Below are 20,389 nucleotides of genomic sequence, written 5' to 3' on the forward strand. Positions count from 1 at the left end.
GGGAGAAGTGTGATGGATGGTGATTTTTAGAAGCGAAATAGCAGTGCTGCTCTTCAGCTGAGTTTAGAGTTGCTTCCCAGCTCTTCTCCTGGGGCTTAATTAAAAGGAATATATTGTCCATCTCCATCTGGAAATACTGGCATTCTAGAAACATCCGTTCGCTTTGATCTTAGTGATTGGTGCTTAAAAAGCAGATGTACCCAGGTGCCATATTTTTATGTAATATGACTGATTATCATAAATGCTGCTGCTTTCTGATAACCCCTGAATGCCAGCATGCTGGCCCTGGGAAGCTGCAGGAGGTGCAGCCTTGGTGTTCAGGCTTGCAAAGACAACATACCCGAAACAAGTTGTTCAGTGTCATCCGTCATCGCAAAGAAATTCCTCTGCCCACTCCTTCCTGTTGCCTTCTGGATGGGAGATGATCCTGTGAGCTCGTGGGATGTTGCTGTTAGCTCCTCATGGCAACGCTCTTTTCCACCTCCCCTTGTGCTCCTGCTACGGTACAATCATAAACACATATCATGGCACCAAGGAAAATAACAAAATTGTGCCTGAGGTGGAAATTTCCCTCCAAGCTGAAGATGTTGCTGGCTTTGAAAAGCCTGTCTTAGGAAGGAGGATGTGAGCTTTGCCACCCCTCTTCCCATGATCAGGAGTACCCAATTATGTAAGTGGTGCCAGGATGCAGCATGCTGTCTGCATGCAGATCCTTCTTGAGAAGAGTAAAACTTGGGACTTCACAGCATCATAGAATCCCAGAACAGTTTGGATTAAAAGTGATTTAAGCCCATCTTGTTTTAACCCCCTGCCATGGCAGGGACACCTTCCACTATCCCAGGTTGCTCCAAGCCCTGTCCAGCCTGGCCTTGGACACTTCCAGGGATCCAGGGGCAGCCACAGCTTCTCTGGGCAACCTTCAAGAGGCCCAAGTGTGAGTTGGAAAGATGCAGGAATTATGTGTGTTAAAATGAAGGGAGCAACAAACAGGAGAAGTAAGTGAGGGAGAAAATATGATTTAAGCATCCAGAGTAAAGCATCCAGAGCAGAACATGTGAGGACTGGGGAAGTGAGAAAGGCAGCCTGGTGCAAGAGGGAGTGACTTCACTTGGCTTGGGGCTGAGCCTCAGCCCTGGATGGGACACAGCAGGCAGGATGCTTCTCTCTTTCCTGCTGTCCTGCTGTGGCTGTGCAGGCTGCAAACTTTTTATGCCAGTACCTGACAAGTCTGTTCCATGACTTTGACATAACCCAGGAGTTCAAACCCTCGGTGGCCTTAGAGTAATGGAGGTAAATAACCTGATAAAGCTATGGGCAGATGGGATGGAATTGCAATGAAATAAAAAAAGAAATGAAATGTATTTGAAGGACAAGATTAGCTTCAGTATGAGTGTGGCATCTCTTTAGTGAGTAAAGCTCTCACTTGACTGCAAGAAAACCAGAACATTTTGCATCTCTTCTACAGTAACTGTTAAATGTATAGCTGGCACATATGTGTTAATGATGCATCAAGGCCAGCTCAGCAGCAAATTAGTGATTATTTGTGTTGCTGAAAAGGCTGCTCATTTTTATAAGATGTCTGTTGTTACATTCTGCTAATCAGTATAAACAACCTCTTTTCTAATTTTCTGCTATTTGGGATGATTCTGCTTCTGAAAGTTTAGTCTTGGCTTCATATTCCAATTTCAAGCCCACGGAGCTGGAGCAGGTTTGCCTTGGGAGCAGAACTATTATTTTTCAGTGGTGAGCATTCACTAAAGACTTCCTCTGTATTCCTCACTGTGATATTTGGAGTGTAAAAGAACAATCATATCTGCTCACATCTTTTCAGCTGCATCTTGTGTAACTGCTAAATTGAATCTTGTGCTAACTTAAGACTGATTTATTGTAGCCAGCCCTTGAGATTTCTAATAAAGTTGCACAATGCCAGGCTGCTGTACAGAGCCTGGTATCTGCAGTTACATGGCAGCATCTTTTCTCCTGTGGGAAAGGTGGTTGAGGTGACGTCTGAAATGTGACCTGAGGGAACACTGCTGGCTAAAAAGAAGCAGCTGATTTTTTGTTATTCTGGGAGGCTGAGCATATGGTACAGCACAAGGCCAAACAAGTCTCTGCCTGTGCTTTGCCAACCTGTCTCTTAATGTTGCCTGCAGTCTTCTCTCCCACTTTGGCAGGCAAAAGTTTTGCATGCCTCTTTCCCAGCTAATCAGATACAGTGTTAAGGCATTGCTTTTGTCATAAAATGGGCTTCATCAAACATGTTCAGAAGCCATGGCCCAGTGGCCATGGGGGCAGCCTAATGCCTGCGTTAAATAGATGGATGCCTTTCATTTCACTGCACTTGTTGAACCTGGTACTGTATTTTTAATAGCATTATCAACTGTGCTGTCCAAATTATCTTCACAAGTGCTAACAGTGGTCTCTGCTCCACTGCTTTCTCTCTGTCATATGATTGTTGGAGCTCAAAGATGAAGGCAGCATTTGTTCTAGACTGAAATTAATTTTCTCTTAAAAAGCAGGGAAAACTGATTTGAGCCTTGATTTGAGCCAAGACCCTTCACCAGAAACTGGTTGCTAAAGAAATCTTTATATTTCCTTGGCATTAACTGTAGCTGGAAGGTTGAGTCTGGCTGACAAGGAATTTGTTCTGTCGCAATTCTGTGAGACTGAAGCATGACACAAGTATTAGACAAGTATTAGACAAATCCTGTGAAATCAAGAACATGGGAAAGTCTAAGGAAAGAGGAAATAGAGCAGTGTAGCAGTGGATTTGCAATTCATTTGATAAGATTTTCAGGCACTGGGTTAATACTGTGTGGTGAAGAGTTGATACTTCCAGTGGTGAGCTCAACCACTTAACTGTGTTTATGTGGATTATGCTGATGCTGGATATTCTGCACAAGGCAGAATCTCAGATCTCCAGGCAAATATACACTCTGGGATGATTTTTTTTTCCACAGCTGCAATGTTTTTAATCTCCAGTGCAAATGGCTTGCTCAGTTTTCTAATAGTTCAAACATACTGTAATTTGGTTTTGGGGACAGCATGTCCTTTTAATTACAGGACCATGCCTGTTGCATTAGCACAGAAGCTCAGGATTGCAAATGGTTTCTCAGAAGCAGAGACACTGTCAGCTCAGCTCTGAGGATGCACAGCTCATGAAGTGTGTATCTAGCTGAAGGCAACACAAAATTGTGCAGCTTCTTTGGATTGTTGTGCTACTGATTGATTAAAAACTAGAAAAAAAAAAAAGAGCAGATCAAGCCAGAGGGGGCTGACAGTACCAGCATCACTGGTTCCACTCCAATTACATAAATTTAGGTATCAGTAGTGACTAATGCAACTGACTGGGGCAAGAGCTTGCCATGACTTTCATGGTTTGTCCTTCTAACTGGGATGTAATGCAGTGTGTCTGAGACTAGCAACATCCTATTAGCAATGCATACAAGAAATTAATTATTCAAGCTTGTTATAGTGCGCCTTAAATTGGTTGCAGCCCAGCATTGTAAAAAAGAACTTTATAATTCCTTGGTGGAAAGTAGATGTTTTAATATCTGCAGACTGTATAAAAATTTACTCCATTGATAATGCCTCACTTGCCTTGTGCTGCATTACTCATGTTCTGCTTTTGTCCTTGATAAGAGCAGCAGGGCATGGTCCTGTTAAATAACACCTCCATCCTGAGCAAAAGATTCTGGGATCCTGATGCCAGAAAAAATAGAAGGAATCCAACCTCTCTCAGCAGGCTGTTGCCATCTAAAGCTGAGATCAAACATTAGAACCATAGGATCAGAGAATGGTTTGGGTTGGAAGAGACCTTAAAGCCCATCCAGTTCCTACCCCCTGCCATAGGCAGGAATACCTTCCACTAGACCAGGCTGTTCCCAGCCTCGTCCAGTTTGGCCTTAAATTTTTCATTCCTTCAAAATATTTTCTTGCATTTTAACTGTGTAGTTTTGGACTCAGAGAGAATTAAAATATATCTAAGCGAAGAGCTTTGTTAATTTTCTTTCTTATCTGCTTCAGCAGGGAAGTCTGATTAGTTTTCTGTAGTGGTTATGCTTCTTTCACACTTCAAAATATATCTCATTGCAAAGTTTCCTTCCCTGTCACGCTGGGTAAGCCAAATGGGCACTTCTGTCCTGCAGAATGTACCAGTCTGTGAACCCCTCAGGTTGTGCATGGACAGACTCAGTCACCAGCACAATGCCACATGAAATGTGCCAGTCTGAGTTCTCAGAGAAATGAGGCATAATCCCCTTCAGTAGCTCTGCTCTGGACCAAAAGTGCTATAGCTTCAGTAAGGTTAAACCTGAAATGGGTTTGGTCCCTCTTAAAAACAGGGAAGGCTTTTAAATAGACCTAAATTAGTCCATTTGCAGAGCTGAGAAATGGTCTCTTGGCTTCTCTCCCTTCTGACCCAGAGTGGTAAATTGAAAAGCCATGAAAAATAGGTTTTGTAGTCATAGCTGATACTTTGGGGGTTGTGATAATGCCCCAAGCAGTGGGGCAGCAATTCCAGCAGCTGACTCTAGAGAGGAATTCTGAGTTTGCATTGGATTCTGCTGGAGACAGACTGCTGTTAGCTTGGAGCTACAGTGTCTACAATAGCACTAATTAACATTCAAGGCGAAAAAATCATTACTTCTAAAACACAGCTTTTATTCTCTAATACTTCTGGTGTCAGCTATCATGTAATGTGAACCTTGAGAGAAATGCTTTGTAAGTAAGAATCCCACTTCAGCTTGTCAGGCAAACTTGTACCACTGAACTTACTGAACACATTTAGTCAAAAATCTCTTGTTTCACTGATTCCAGTAGCAAGTATTTGGAATAATTTGCCAGTATATACAGGGCATTAAAAGACTCCAGCCTGAAATCTTCTGGCATAATTACATAAGACAAGCCTGAATTAACCACAGCCCATATTATCTCCTTCCTGGGAGGAAACAGAAGTGCCTGACTGAAATGGTGTAATACCTTAGAAATGTCCATAATTAGGAACATTGGGATGGCACACTGGTTAAATCAAGAGTGGTACAGTTCCACAAGACATGGGCCAGCTGGAGATTATAAAGAGCATCAGGACAGGAAAAAGAAACAAGTTCTTATAGAGAACAATGAAAGCCTCAAACAAGTTTCTGAGAGAGACTGTGAAATTTCCATCCTTGGAGATGCTCAGAATTCAAACTAGATAAAGTCCAGGGCAATCTGATCTGATGTGGGAATTAGCCTGCTCTTGGGCAGGGAGTGAAGGCCCTTGGCCCAGGTGGCCTCCAAAGGTCCTTCCTGCCCTGCAGTGACCTGTGATTGTCCCATTCTGAGCCCCAGTTACCTGTGGCAGGTGGGGCTTCCTGAACCCAATGTAAAGGGCTGTATTTAGTAGCCCTTCATGTCTTTATTCTCTTCTGTGAATTGCTCCATGGGTTTTTTGGAACATAAAAACTTCTGCTACCCATCATTTTGGAGCAAAATGTTCTGCAGCTTGTCTGTGCTGCCAGCTGCCACCTTCAGTTTTCATGGAAGCTGCTTGTTTCCAGGGTGCCTTCTGCCTCCTGTGTTGTAAAATACAATAAATGTCACATGGGATTTTGTAGATGTTCCCTATCCTTCCTCCTCCATAGGGACAGATAATTGTTTCTCTGAATTGTCTGGTCTTCCAAAGACTTTAAAGTTCAGTGACAAAGGTTGTGTCATGGGCCAAAGTGTGTTCCTTGGGTCAGTGCCCAGGAATCCAAGCCTGGCACCTCCCAGGCTTTATTTGCATGAGGAAGTTTAGTACGAGGAATTGTTGTTTAGGCAAGAGACATGGGAATATTCACCCAATAGCCATAAAAGCTCAAAGATAATATTCTGATTCATCCTCTGTGTGTGGAGGGAGAAAATCAAAACACAAAAGGATGGCCTGTGCTGGCTTTGTTTTCCTGCTGCAGACAGTGCTGGAGCTGGGCATCGCATTAGCGGACCTGTTCATAAAATATTCCATAACAACCAGAGCAGCTCATGCTTAATGGAAAAACATTAAATGTTCCATTGGGAAACAATTGCCCTTTATACAAGATGCATTTCTTCTCTCTCCCTTTTGTTCAGGGAATCTGACTGGGAACAAAAAAAAGCTTGTCCCTTCAGACACCCTCTGTTCGTGCTGCTCCCTCCCCAAATCAGGATCCTAATCCCTTGTTTGGACGACATAATCAGCTACACAAATATCAGTTGAGATAGCACAGACAGATTATAGCTCCCAGCAGGACGAGGGAGGATGGGTCAAGCTTTAAATACCTCTGCCTGTATGCAACTGTTTTTCCTAAGGATAAAACAAGAGGAATACAAACAGGAATTCTTTAGGCAGATGGCCTTTAGTAACCTCTCCACGAGGCATCGGCAGCTTGTAAATAATAAGTGGTCCAGTGAGCCAGCCCTGACTGGAAGGGCTTTCCAGACCTGGGTCCGGGAAGCCTTGTGCATGGCTGAGGGGGAAGATGTTGTTATTGAAGGGAAAAGGGATAAAAAGGGCTGATAATTAACAGCAGAGTAGAAGCCATTGAAGGAGATGAGTTCTTTTTCAGAAAGCTGAGAGCTGACTCTTGCAGCTATTTTGCGCAATGGTGGCTAACTTGGGAAGACAGGGAATACTTTCAGGAACCATAAACCATAGGCTGCTTCAATTTCCCGTTTGATGTGACACAGAGGTATCCTGCTCTTGGTGTGGGTCATGCTTCTGTTTCCTCAGGGAACATTGCTGAATTTGTAAGGAAAAAGGGAACTTTGATCTGTTGGGATTTAAATAGTGGGTGTAACAAGCACCTGTTTCTAATCCAGATCCATAAATAGATCCTGGAGAGTCCCCAAAAATACAGCCTGTTTCCTGACAAATTTCTCCATATATCTGCTTTGCTTGGCTGAGTTCCAAATTAAAAGATTGAAGTCCTTCCCCAATACATATTTTAAAGAATTGTCAGTTTCCAAACCAAGTCAGGGATGCTCCAGTGGTACAAATTGGAATCACTATTGCCGTGATGCATCAATATGATTAAGAGTTCCAGAGAGATCCTTAAATATTTCTTTTGAACTATACAGGGACTGATACATCTGAAAACTGGCTCACCTCGATTACTATCTGTTCATGTAACAATCCAGTTGGCTGTATCCATGGATATTTATACAAGGCATAGGATTTGGGAACAACGATTACCTCTTTAATACCGGGGCTGTGCAGAGCTGGGAATCACAGCAAACCATTTCAGATCCTCAAATTGGGTAGGAAACCTGGAGCTGAGCAATCATTGCCCTGTGGGAATAGGCTTAAGATGAAGTGGGGCAGGTTTAGATGAGATATTGGGGAGAAAATCTTCCCTGTGAAGGTGGGGAGGCCTTGGCACAGAATGTCCAGAGAAGCTGTGGCTGCCCCTGGAAGTGTCCAAGGGGAACTTGCAGCAACCTGGGATAGTGGAAGGTGTTCTGCCCTTGAATAAGATGAGCTTTTAGGTCCCTTCCAACGCAAACCAGTCTGTGACTAAGATTCTCTGACTGTTACTGGAGGAAAAATAAATTTATAAATCATGCAGTGTTAGACATCCACTTTTGCAAAGTGTTTCCATACTTGGTTGAAAAATTGTAGTGGGTAATTATGCCTATTTTCCCATAAAATCTAATAATAATTTAAAAGCCAGGTTTGACTGCATTAAACCTGAGTCTCTGTGAGCTGTGATTCTAAATTAGCTTTTACCTTTAGCCTGGCACCATAAAAACCGGACACTTGGGGAAGAGATTATGAGAAATGGATTAGGAAATTTGTCTGGCAAAGCTTTTTTCACCTTTTACCAACACACATGTAAACTGTGCAGGCTGCATGCCCAGTGTGGGGGTAAGGCTTAGTTATGATTCAGCTCAATGGAATGTAAATGAAAGCTTCTATAATGAAATGAGTGGGAACATTTTGGACTTTCATTAACTTCACACTGTAAAAAAGAGATAATTCAAAGAGCTGCTTCTCGCTTCTGAGAGATGGTTTTCAAAAACCTGATTAGAGATGCATAGAATTGGGGCTTTTGTTGAAGTTAAACCTTCAGTGAGAAATGTCTGTAACATCCTCTTCTCCTCGGTGCTGAGCAGGATTTAAGAAGTGAAATCTTGAGCATCTGAAAGGCATAGACAAATTGAATTTAGCACAGAGAGGTTGCCAATAGCTGCAGTGAGGCGCTGGCTGTGAGCTGAAGAGCTATTGAAATGGGGAGTAATTTTTAGTAAAACCAGTATTCAAGTAATGACACTTTAATAACTTCAGCCAAGGGCCAAAAAGAATGGGGAATAAAAGTGGGTTGGTGTAAGTTAAGTACAAGTCAGCTGGGCTAATTCACCACCCTTGGAGTTCTGAACCACTGAGCAGGAATTTAGCCAAGAGATTTACCCAAAGCCAAGAGCAGTCAAATTTTAAGAAAAAAAGCCCATCTTTAGAAGCTGAAACAATCAACTCTTTTCCATTCCAAATTACTTTTGAATTGCAGTTTGTGTGCTGAGCAGGTAGAATAATGCAAACAAAACTGTATCTCATGTGAGGAGTGATTGTGTAGTCCAAATCAAATTACAGCACCTCCAAACTCACAGTGTTTATTTTAGACACATTTGCTGAAAGAATAACCAGAAAACATCAAGATAATCGTGTGTGTTGTACCATCAATTGGATGGTGGTGAGGAGAGGATATAAAAGAAATATCAATATAATTGTAGGTGACACAAAGAGGCACATGAGCCCAAGGTAATTTTGTAGAGCCTATCCAGACCAGTGTTGAAAACTAGCTGTTCCAACAGCAGATTGTTTGCACAGACCTTTTTTTTTTTTTTTCCCCCCAGGAGGAGGAAAAGCTGGTTGAATTCAAAGATGACAGGGCAAGTCCGAGGCTGGAGGAGAAGCTGTGGCAATTGCAGCGACGCGTCTGCCCAGGTATCTGCCCTGTGCATAAGTGCTACAAGCCTGGGCAGTGTCACGACAGTGCAAACAGTGGCAGGAGCTTGCAATTAAATTAAAACTGGAAATTAAACAAGTAGATAGTCCTCTGCAAAGCAAAATGAGAGTACAGGAAAAGTGCTACCTGATGAGTTTGCTGTTGTGCTAAGGCACATTGACGAGCAAACATGGGCAGCACTCAACACCTACAATCTTAAAATAATCTGTTTATATGAAAGGAAAAGGTCTTACAGGGAACAGAGGCCTGATAGTCCCTGTGTTTGAGCTCACTGCAGGCATGAGCCATTCGATAAGGCTGAAGAATCCACTCTTTGCTTCATGAAAGCGTGGAAAAATAATTATGCTTTTTCCTTGGTGAGTAATAGCTCAACAAAGCAGCAGCTTGGAGCGTGCTGCTCACTCTCCTCACTGTGATTTACCCTCCTGCAGCAATCCAAGATGCTCCTGGATGTCAGCCTTGGGACTGGCTGATGCATTTACATCCTGGGAATTCAGGTCTTAAAGATCCTGTTACAGCACATGTCCTGTTTAATTGGAGTAAAGATGCCTGAAAATCAGCCTCATATCTGGGAGTTTGTCCTTATCGTTAGGTGTCAGCAGGCTGCCTGATCAAACTGAAGTGATCAAATTAAAATTCTGTGGCACTGGCCTTTCTGAGCTAAAATTTAGAAGCAAGAAACGGAGCTGGCTGGAAAAAGCCCAGCTGACTAGAAACAGAGTCTGGGACAAGACAGAGTCGAGGTTGTTTCCCTGAGCTGAGAAAATGGCCAAGCCACAGCTGCTGGTCTTGTCTGGAGCAGACAGCTGTAGAAAACATTTTGCTGTGCAGCAAAAGGGCAAATATTAGGATGCCATGAGACTCATGTACAGTTTGGCTTGCATAGCTGAACTCCTGCCCTCCCTTTGTACCAGAATTATTCTTAGAGGGTGAAGCAAGAGCAGAATTTGGGGCTTGGAGCAACCTGGTCTAGTGCAAGTTGTCCCTGCCCATGGCAGGGGGAATGAGATGGGCTTTAAGGTCCTTTCCCAAACCATTCTGGGATTCTATGATTCTGTGAGTTTGCCCTGCTGTCAAGCAACCATGAAGTTCCTGATTTAATAGTTCAATGGTAAAGAGCTCATTAATATTATACCACAATCCCTGTGTGGAGGCTGTTGCCAAACACCTACATGGCAACAGGAGCAGCAGGGCTGGGTCTCAGCGCCAGCCTTCAGTGAGTGAATTAAAGAAATAAGCAGGAACAAAAAATAGTCCTTTGTGGCTTTGAACAGTGGTTAGACAGCCAGGTGAAAGGATACTGGCCTGCTCTGCTTTTAGCTTGTAACACAAGAAAATAAGTCTTGGGCTCTCGTGGGTTGTGCCTATGTAATGAAATTAAAAGGATTTAAGCTGGCCTAGCATAAACTAAACTCTTGCTCAGGGGAGCATCACTGCGTGGTTGCAAGAGAACATCTGCAACTGAGAGACTATTTTGATGCAAATAATGCTGCAATTCACAAATGCCTTTTAAAAAGTCCAGTGTTGATGTGCAGCTCTGATGCTGGGTAACCACACGGAAACAAAACTATCTCCATGTAGGATCTGCCGCTCCAGTGATCCTGGTCAGTCAGCATTCATACTCCTCATCAGAGCAGTGCTGGGAAATGGATCTGGGCAGGCAGTAACTACAGGAATTGAGTACAAATCCACAATTCTCATTACCTCAGAACCCACAGAACAAAATCATAAGCCCTTAAAATATTTCTTCTCCTTCATAGATTAGCAAAATGTTAAAAGTTATGAAGAGTATGAAACTTTAGACTTGCTGATGACATAGCATCTGTTCCTTGTCATATTTTTCTTTTTTCTTTTTTATTTTATTTCTTTTGCACTGGAATAAGGTCTTAATATTCAAAACTGCCCCAATGTTTTCTTCCTGTGGATTTCTGAGAGTAGCCGGATCTGGGGGTTAAACAATTGCAGCTTTTGAAAGGAGAATGGGTTGGGAGCACCAGTGTCATGATGCACAGCCGGAAAAGAATGTTTGCAACAAAAAAGATCTGTTAATGAATTCTGAGTATTTATAGCTCTGTGAGCTTTCCTGCAGAGTTCATCTCCATGGGAAGTTATTAGCTCAAAAGTGAGCTTAGTCACAAGCCGCTTATAGGGAATATTTCTATTTATAATATTCTCATTTCAGTGACTGGTTCTTCCATGACATGGTTATTTACTCATTGAGGTGTCCAGTGCTGCTCAGGTCAAAATTTATCACTATAGATACCACCATCTTAATGGGGAGAGAACTCTGCAGCCATGACAGGCAGAGAGGAGCACCTGCCATGTGAGGTTGGGATGGCAAAGGAGAAAGAGAGGGGTTGAAACCCTATTGCTCACCCAGTAACCCATTTTACACTGAGCAGCAAACCATGGCAAAAGGAGCAGAATATGGGGAATGCACTGGAGCTAATGCTGTACACACTGTTTTATCATCCATTTCCTGGCCTATCTGATGGGTGGTTTCAGAAGCCAATCCGCCTTTAGCAGCACAGGGTGAACGGGGGGTACATATGTCAGCACAGAAGAACAGCTTGGAGCACGAACTGATATTAAGGCCACTCATGCATGAGGTAATTTGTTTTATAATAGCAGCAGAAAGCCTGCTTATGCATCAGTGAGATGCAGCAGCCTGGGAGCCATCGGGGAATTAAAGTAGCACTGTGCACTGGAAATGCTAATAAATATGAACTTATGCCCAGATGGATTTTATTTGGTTTATGGCCATGCAGAGCCTTCCTGCTTTCTGCCACTGCCACGGGGCTGGGACATGAATCTCTGGGCTGTTGTAGCAAGGATCTCTCTGCAGAAAGTTGTGTGCGAAGAAGCTGGAATCCTTTCCTGCAGTTGGAGCTCTTGGTGTGGATGTGGCTGCGTGGCTGCTGCTGGAATGCTCCCACGCAGCCATGAGTGGCAGCTGCAGCTCAGATGATGTGATGGTTTATGCTCTTCTGAGGCTGATAGTGCCCTTCAGGGAATGGCAAAGGAGGAGAGAGGAGAGACAGTGAGAAATGAGGAAAAGGAAGCATCAAGCCTGGGCAGCATTTGTGAATAAGCAAAATTTGACTCCTGCATCTGAATTCTGGTTTCAGCACCGTGCTTGTGTGTGTATATGCATGTTTGTGCTTTCTGCAGGCTGTTTTTAGGTTTCTCTGTGAGGTTTGACTTTGAGAAAGGCCTTACGATCAAGCATTGCCTCTGTGACATTCTGCCCTTCTAGAGCAGCTTTCAGTGCCAGTAGATGAAAAAAGCTGAGCTTTCATTTTGAGTGATACTAATTGTTGGTTTATTGAATGGAACAAGTTGTTTTTTCTTTCCACAAGGTGCAACATCTCCATTTGTTCCTTGATGGTCACTGGAGGTCATGGCCAAGAGGGTTTCAAAGGAGATTGATTTTAAATGTACCCTCAGGTACAGAACCTCTTCGACCTGAAGCTGATGTGAAGATACACATTTGGACTTAGAAAGTTTAAGATGTCATTGCATCATCCATTTTTGTCGAAATAAAGGTTATTTACTGTGTTTCCTTTTTCCTCTCCTACAGGGAGCTGTAAATGCTGACTCAGTTCACACAGTTTATCACTCAATGCTTAGGCTGCCTTACCAGTTGCAAAATCATTAAAGATTCCAGTATCAAGCCCCCATCAAATCCAGCTCCCAGCAGCCTCTCTCTACTGTGGTTAAAACCTTTACTTGAGTTCCTTTACCAAAAACTCTCTAATATTACTCATTTATTGTCACTGCGTGTTACTAATGGTTGCCCAGGACCCTTGAGGGTGTATTTTTCCTTTATTAAATATGCTAAACAGCATTTTAGCAACCCTTTGGGAAGCTGAGGTTGGCTTGAGTTCTTGGTCAGTGAGGCAGCACCGTGATTCATGAAACCACAGCAGTTCAGCTAAACCCTGCCCTGCAGTGCCTGAGTTTTATGCCAGCAAGCATCTCAAAATGTGCTTCAGGAACCTGAGATATCTCCATTTGCAATGGGATTCATTGGAATGCTGACCAAAGTCTGAAACCCCAGATTTCTGGGCTGTATAGCCTTCATTTTTGACAGCTTTTTTTTGGGGTTGATGCAGACTGAAGACTATGTGCTACCTTCAGTGTGTGTGAGCAGGAGCAGACCATCAGTCTTATGTTACAGGGAGGGAGAGCTGGAGCTGCAGATGCCTTTTACAGCTAAAAGAGCACAGACTGCCACCACCAGCCCTTGTCACAGGCAGACCCTGATGTGATTCCTGCCCTGATGGCTCCCTGACTCCTGACAAAACATGCTCCGATGGTCAGCCTGAGAAATAAGGCTCCAAACCTTCATTTATCAACTTCATGTCACTCCCAATGATTCTTCTTTCTTTCAAGATTAGAGGAAACTTACTACCAGGTGTTCCCAAACATCTTCAGCTCCTAAATGCAGGGAGATGTCTGTCAGCCCCCAAAACACATGTTGTGCCAACCCTGCTAATGAAAAGCTCCAAACAAAACAAAGCAGTGAAAGAATTTTTAATGCTGCTATAAATCACTTTGAAATGAAGCATGTCAATGCCTTATGTGGAAAACTAAACTGATGCAAACAGCACTCAGGAGCTGGCAGTATTTCATGGTTTTTTACACTCATCCCACACAGAATTGGCTTTATTTCTTTTGCACAGACAGGTTTTTACCCGTCATCCTTGCTGGTGTCTCATGTTGACATCAGCAGGAGCCTTCATCAAATACATTTGTCTTTATACTGATACTTTTTATAGAATTGGGCTGCTTGCCACTCAAGGAAATTGTAGTTTTAGAGGAGTTCAAGTGGTTCCTCAGTATAATTCATTCCCAGAGAAGATTAGGAAAAGCTTAAATCTGACAGCATGACTACTTTGCCTGGAAGAAGCAGGGAGTATTTCTTACTGAATCTGACAGAAGAAAACTAAGACTCATTTGGGTTTTAATGAAAAACAGAGTGTGACTAAATATAAATCCATACTTTAGCTGTCTTCTGCAAGGGAAAAACATCTTGGTGTAACCTCCAGAGTTACCATTATTTGCCCTGAGAAGTCCAAGCTTTAAGTGGATGTGGATGTACAGCATGTTCCAAGATGTGTCCCGGAGTGCTGCCCCTCTCATCTGTATGATGCACAACTTTATGCAAAGCAGGAGGAGTTGGGCAGAGCAGGAGGAGTCAGGGCACAAATGTCAAGTGCTCCTCTCCTGCCTGCTGTTACTTGTCAGCAGAGGAATATCGATATGGCTAAAGGGCAAAGGCTTGGTTATCAGTCAATCTAAGGGAGCAGGCTTGTACTGACAGCTGATGGTTTGTAACTAGTACCCAGCAGGGATGAAAAATCCAGTTATAAATGCCTGGGAGCTTAAGTAACTTGTTGGCGTTATAAGATACTGAAAAATATTTGATATTACAGAAAATCATGTGCCTCCAGGAGTCACAGAATCCCGGAATGGTTTGTGCTGGAAATGACCTTAAAGCCTTAAAGTTTATTCATCTCATTCTGAGCCCCAACAGGGGCAGAGACACCTTCCACTATCCCAGGTTGCTCCAAGCCCTGTCCAACCTGGCCTGGAACACTTCCAGGGATGGGACAGCCACAGCTGCTCTTGCCAACATGTGCCAGGGACTCACCATACTCACAGGGAAGAATTTTCTTCCAATATCCCATCTAACCCTGCCCTCTGGCAGTGGAAATCCATTCCTCCTTGTCATGTCACTCCAGGCCCTGGTGAAAAGTCTCTCTCCATCTTTCTTGTGGGCTCCCTTCTGTCACTGGAAGGCTGCAATTAGGTCACCCTGAAGTTTCTCTTTTCCAGGCTGAACATTCCCAATTCTCCCAGCCTTTCCTCCCAGCAGACCTGCTCCATCTCTGATCATCCTGGTGCCTCCTCTGCACTGCTCCAGCAGCTCCACGTCCTCCCTGTGCTGGAGCCCAGGGCTGGAAGCGGCTCTGCTGGTTGGGTCTCACCTGAGCAGGGCAGAGGGGTGGAATCCCCCCTTCCCCTGCTACCCACACTGCATTTGATGCTTCTTTCTGGTTCTTCTCTAGAATTCCACATTTGTACATGCTTTTGCTCCCTTTTTTAGTCAGAACTAGTAGTTTAGCCAGACATTTGTCCCTTTTTTCCCTGCAGAGGTTTTTCCGCTTTTAAATGTTATGGAACAAGATGGTGTGTGCTGCAACAGAGCGCTGCCTGAAGCCTGCACCAAAATTCTGAGAGAGAGAAGTAATTGTTTGCTTAGCTGACAATGGAGCTGGGCTCTCCAGAGCCAAAGTAGCACTTCAGGTGATAAGGGCAATCTAATAAAAATGGCTCTTAACTATTTGTAGGCTGTAAGAAAACAGCATGGAAAGAATATTTTCTACTAGAAGGGGATGAAGTCAGGGTTCCAATCTAAGATTTTGTCTAAGCATGCACAGAAGCTATACTGGATAAAGAATATGGATAAAAATTGCTTAATGGGTGCCAATAAAAGCAGTCACTAACTAAAGTCTCCTCACTTGATTCCAGCCAGTGAGGAGACTTTAGTTAGTCATCACAGTCAAAACCCTTCCTCTGCCTGTGTGGCAGAGGTTGCTGGTTGAAGCCAGTGGGAGTTTTGCAGCACTTCTGGAACACATGAGCTGGTGCAATAAGTTTACCCTACTTGGACTTAGCAGAATAAACCTTTAGTGCCCCTAAATCCTGGCTGAGCAGCTTTCCCTGTCTGGCTGAGCTGGTGTGGTTTCTTGAAAAAATGGCAAACTTGTAACAAAACGTAAGGTGAACCTTTTTCCTTGCTCTGAACAAAACTCGCCATGCGTTCACAGCTAAGGATTAGCACTTGCTCCACTCTCAACTCAACATTTCAACTTTTAGTTGCAGATTTGCAGTCTGAGGGAATGTCGGCGTGGAAAACTTCATTCTACAAAGGGAAAGCTGACATGTAAATGTCACTTTGGTGAATAGAATAAGAGTATTAAGTAAGTGTTGCTCAATTATCAGTAATAAGCTTTGAAGTGCAAAGCTGAATGACTAAGGCTTCTGTACTCAAACGTCTCCGAGTGAGCTGGAAAACGTAACAAGAATCAGTTTTCCAACATGACAGAACCATACTCTCTTCTGCTTATATGATGATTCATGACCACTGCCTCTCTGTGTGGGCTTGTCCTTGCTCTCTCCTTGTTCTTCCACAGCAGCTTCCTTTTCTTTTCCCTGGAAAGCCCTTTTTCTGCACTGTTGTGTGTATACCATGGGTGGAGAGTGCTCAAACATCTGCACTTGGGGGCTCATAGAGCCAAATCACAGCACAGAGCCAAATCTATGCCTGGCCTAAGAGTGAAGTCAATCCTTTGCCTCTGGGAATGAATTCAGTGTTGGACCAGGCCTTATTCAAGCCTTGATTGCTTCACTGTTCAAATAAAAGGGGGAAAAAAGTGTACTAAAATGGGCTGAAATAATGGTAACTCTAAACAGTTGAGCTATTTAGCTGGAGTTCTTAGTACACTACAAACTTCATAACTCATGTTTTGTGCCTTCCCTCCACAGAGATGAAATAGACTGATTTACAATTGCTCTTTTTTTTAGCACTAAGAGAAAAGAATCAAGCACTTTGTTGGCTACACAGGAAAAGAGTAAGTGATTTGGTTATTTTACTTTATTTTTTTGTATTCCTAAATACTATGAGTTGATGAATATTTAAATAGGATCAATTCTGCATTAGCTTGTGGATAATTTGCATAAGCTCCAGCATTCTTACTAGTGCAAGGGACACTGATGCCATACAGGACAAAGCTGTGCCAAAGGCTGGGACATGGTGTGCAGTGTGACTGCCTGTGGCTGGCAAGCTTCCAGCCTCTTAGGCATTGCTGGCTTCAGCCAGGGGAACAGGAAACATGGAGAAAAGGAAGCTCAGAGGGACCTTCTGGCTCTGCACAACTCCCTGACAGGAGGGGGCAGCCGGGGTGGTCAGGCTGTGCTCCCAGGGAACAAGGGACAGGATGAGAGGAAATGGCCTCAAGCTGTGCCAAGGCAGTGTCAGGTTGGACATCAGGAGGAATTTCTTCATAGAAAGGCTTGTCAGGCCTTGGAACAGGCTGCCCAGGGTGGTGTGCACTCCCTATCCCTGGAGGTGTCCAAGGAATGCCTGGACATGGCACTCAGTGCTCTGGGCTGGTGACAAGGTGGGGATCAGTCACAGGTTGGACTCAATGGTCTTGGAGGTCTTTTCCAACCTAAATGATTCTTAGTATCATTCAAGTATGAGGAAATAAAAATGTTTGTGCCAGGTTTGAAGTAGTTTGAGCTGGTGGCCTGGGAAGAGGAAAAAGTATTTTATTGTCAACTCAGATTGCATAAGGGTAGCTGTAAAAACAGACAGGAGGTAAAGTTGCTCAGAGAAGCTGTGGCTGTCCCATCCCTGGAATTGGTCCAGGCCACGCTGGACAGGGCTTGGAGCAACCTGGGATTGTAGAAGGTGTCCCTGCCTGAGGCAGAGGGTGGAATGAGATGAGCTTTTATATCCCTTCTAACCCAAACCACTCTGTGATTCTGTGATTCCACAGTGACCTATCAGACTGTCATGTTCTGTGCTGCAGGAGAGCTCTCAGTGCACACACAGTGCTGCTGACTGCTGCTCCATCATGCAAGAGGTTTTGTTACAGCCCAGGCTCTCTGGATGGGGTTCAGAGAAGCTGCTGAGCCATGAACAATTCAGGTTAGGGTGACCCTACTGATACAGTTCCTAGTCCCAATGTTCAGCTATTTTTATCTCATTACTCATCTGTGCACAATATGTGGTTTTCTAGGTGTACTTGTGTAACCTGCTCTGGTGATGCACCTTATCAGTCTAGTGTGTGAACTGCCTGAGGCTGTACAGCTCTCACTCCTGGCACAAATAACAGTCCAGCAGCTCTCCAGCTGTTTGACCTGCCTAGAAATGAGAAGAATAAAGAAAGAAAATGCACAAAAATGGGCAAAAGATTAAGTCTGCTTTCCAATACTTCATACCTACTGCAGGAGGATGAGGGTAAAGAAGAAAACTTCCACGTGTACCTTTTGATACTTGCACTTCAAAGTGCAAGAAATGGTGAAGTACAACTTTCCAATGTGAGTCTGTGCATCCTGGGAATGTGTATAAGGGATTGCCTTTGTGGATTCCCAGTGAAAACACTTCTAGGGACTAAAGTCCCATAGTACCGTATAGTGCAGTATGCAGAAAGGGTTTTGCAAAGAATAAAACAGGGAACAGGAGGATAAATGGGTTGTTCTTGCTCTCAAGACAGGCAAGCCAGGATCTCAAACACGGACTAGGAATGGGAGGTGCAAGGGTGAAGCCACCATCCTGCTAAAAATGTGGAATGGATGGCAAATGAAGTGAAGATCCCAAAATGAGACTAAACTGAGTGCTCAGGTTGGACTGCAAAGTTATCAGTAGGTTTTTGCTTCAGTCTCTTCAGGAAGTACTTGAACTGGGAGGAATTAATGACTGAAAACAGCTCAAAGGGGGATACTGGAGTTTTGGTGTCTGGAAAGAGGGAGGAAAAAAAGGCAGTTGCTAGTAGTGAGGTAGGATAACTTGCACTGCAGTGAGCAGATCAGTTCTAAAGGGTAACCTTTCCTTTTTGAACAATAATTGATTATTTTTCACTGCATATCAGTTATTTATTGACAAACAGAACTTTATTTCAATGAGGAGGGTCTGGAACATGTCCCCTCACTGCTTGCTCTCCCCAGCTCCAGGGCAGGTGAGCTGCTTGATAAAAGCACACAAATAAGCCACTCGACTGGCAAAAGTATGTAGAAAAATCAGTTCAGGCTTCCATGGAAAAGACATTGATGGAAGGCAGCAGAAAGCTGAGGTGTAGCTGGAGGAGCAGTGCAGGCAGAGTCTCATCTGTATGAGGATGGGCACAGCGCCCCAAGCAACAGAGACAGATTTCCTGGAACATGGACTTCACTTTCTGCTATTTAAATTGTTAAATGCAAATTTCTGTGCTTCACTGCCAAGAGACCTGAGTTATGTGAACAGGAGGACATGACTATCAAGCAGTTTGAGAGACAGAGGCTAACAGGCAGGTCAGCCCAGGTCATGGGTAAAATCTGAAGACAAACTGAGATTCAGCGGAGGAGAGCTGGAGAAGGAAGAATGACCAACAGGAAATGAAGTTTCAACAATAAACCTTATCCTGAAAAATGCCAGATTGTTTTGCATTCCAGTAGGAATATCTGTCTTGGTTCTCAGGGTAGGATGCTGCTTGATGGGATAGTAAAGAAAACAAGTAGTTCTCTGGGGAAAATGTGACATGCCAGATATCCAGCCACTGGGTGAAGTGCTGAAGGAGAAGAGGGAGAGAGCTGCTTGTCATTCCCAGCACTCCCTTGAGCCCAGGCTTTACTTCCTCCAGCTCTTGATGCAGCAGGCTTTGCATCTCATGGGTTCCTTGGACTGATACTGTTGTAAACGAGGCTTTTTTGGAGAATAATAGTTGTGTGTTAGCTTGTGTGGAGTGGTTACAGCTCACTGAATTTGAACAGTCTCGTCAGCTGGAGCTCAAAGCTCTTTAAACCACACATAGCCCAGTAAAAATTTGGCTTTAAAATGGCCTTGTTGCTTCTCTTCCAGCAGAAAAACACAAAATTCAGCAGTGATGGTTTGTAGCACAGTAGTTTAGGTTTGGATGCTGCATGTCTCAGTGCTGGGTATATTCACTGAGCATTAAGTCAGAAAGTATCTTAATCATAGCCATTGATGTCCACACGTTAGTGCTCTTTCCTCATGTTTTCAGAATTAAATTTTGATCATTAAGAGTTAGATTAAGGACCAAGACAGCATGTGAAGATGTTTGAGGGAAGTTAATAATAAGCAGGAACAATAATATGTATTTATACCTACGGTAGGAGATCTAACTTGAAGTTCTTTTGAAACAATGGGAGAAATGGATATGGAGAAAAAAGGAGATGGAACAATCCTCCATTGCCCATTTGTTTGTTGTCAGCAACACAACTTGAGGAAATCTGAGCTTTCAGGCTGACAAATGATTTAATTCTCCAGGCTTGAGGAGGAAAACTGTTTGGTTTGTTTTGCCAGCTATATGTCTAATATCTAGATATTAGAACTATAAAGCATCATGTGACAGTACTCTTGCAGAAATTTGAGTAATTTCTTTTTGTTTGTCACTCTTCCCTGGTGACTTTACAGCCCTTGCAGCTGCAGAGGACCACTGGGAGGATTAAGTCATGGTTTGCCAGCCTTTGACATGAACTGAAATGTATGCAAAGGCTTTTGGGACTGAGTATTATGGGATATTGTGCCAGGACATGCCAAAGAAGCTCAAGGAAGATGGAAACACTTGTGGGTTTACTAAGAAATCTAAGGAATGTGGAGTATTTCACTTCAATAAATGTCAATCTCTAGCTTC

At 43.5% G+C, this 20,389-nt stretch overlaps 1 long non-coding RNA gene across 1 annotated transcript in view; it reads left to right on the forward strand.

Annotated features, from left to right (window-relative positions):
• LOC146434335 (uncharacterized) overlaps positions 1-12,448 on the forward strand; it is a 30,181-nt gene extending 17,733 nt beyond the window's left edge. Inside the window, exons 2-3 of the long non-coding RNA XR_014853352.1 lie at positions 8,851-8,941; positions 12,323-12,448. This is a non-coding gene — a long non-coding RNA (uncharacterized LOC146434335). The remainder of the gene's footprint in view (positions 1-8,850; positions 8,942-12,322) is intronic.
• The last annotated feature ends 7,941 nt before the right edge of the window (positions 12,449-20,389 follow it).

Source organism: Lichenostomus cassidix, chromosome 7 (assembly GCF_008360975.1).
Source record: "Lichenostomus cassidix isolate B80296 chromosome 7, HeHo_3.0, whole genome shotgun sequence".
In the NCBI taxonomy this organism is placed as follows: Eukaryota; Metazoa; Chordata; class Aves; order Passeriformes; family Meliphagidae; genus Lichenostomus; species Lichenostomus cassidix.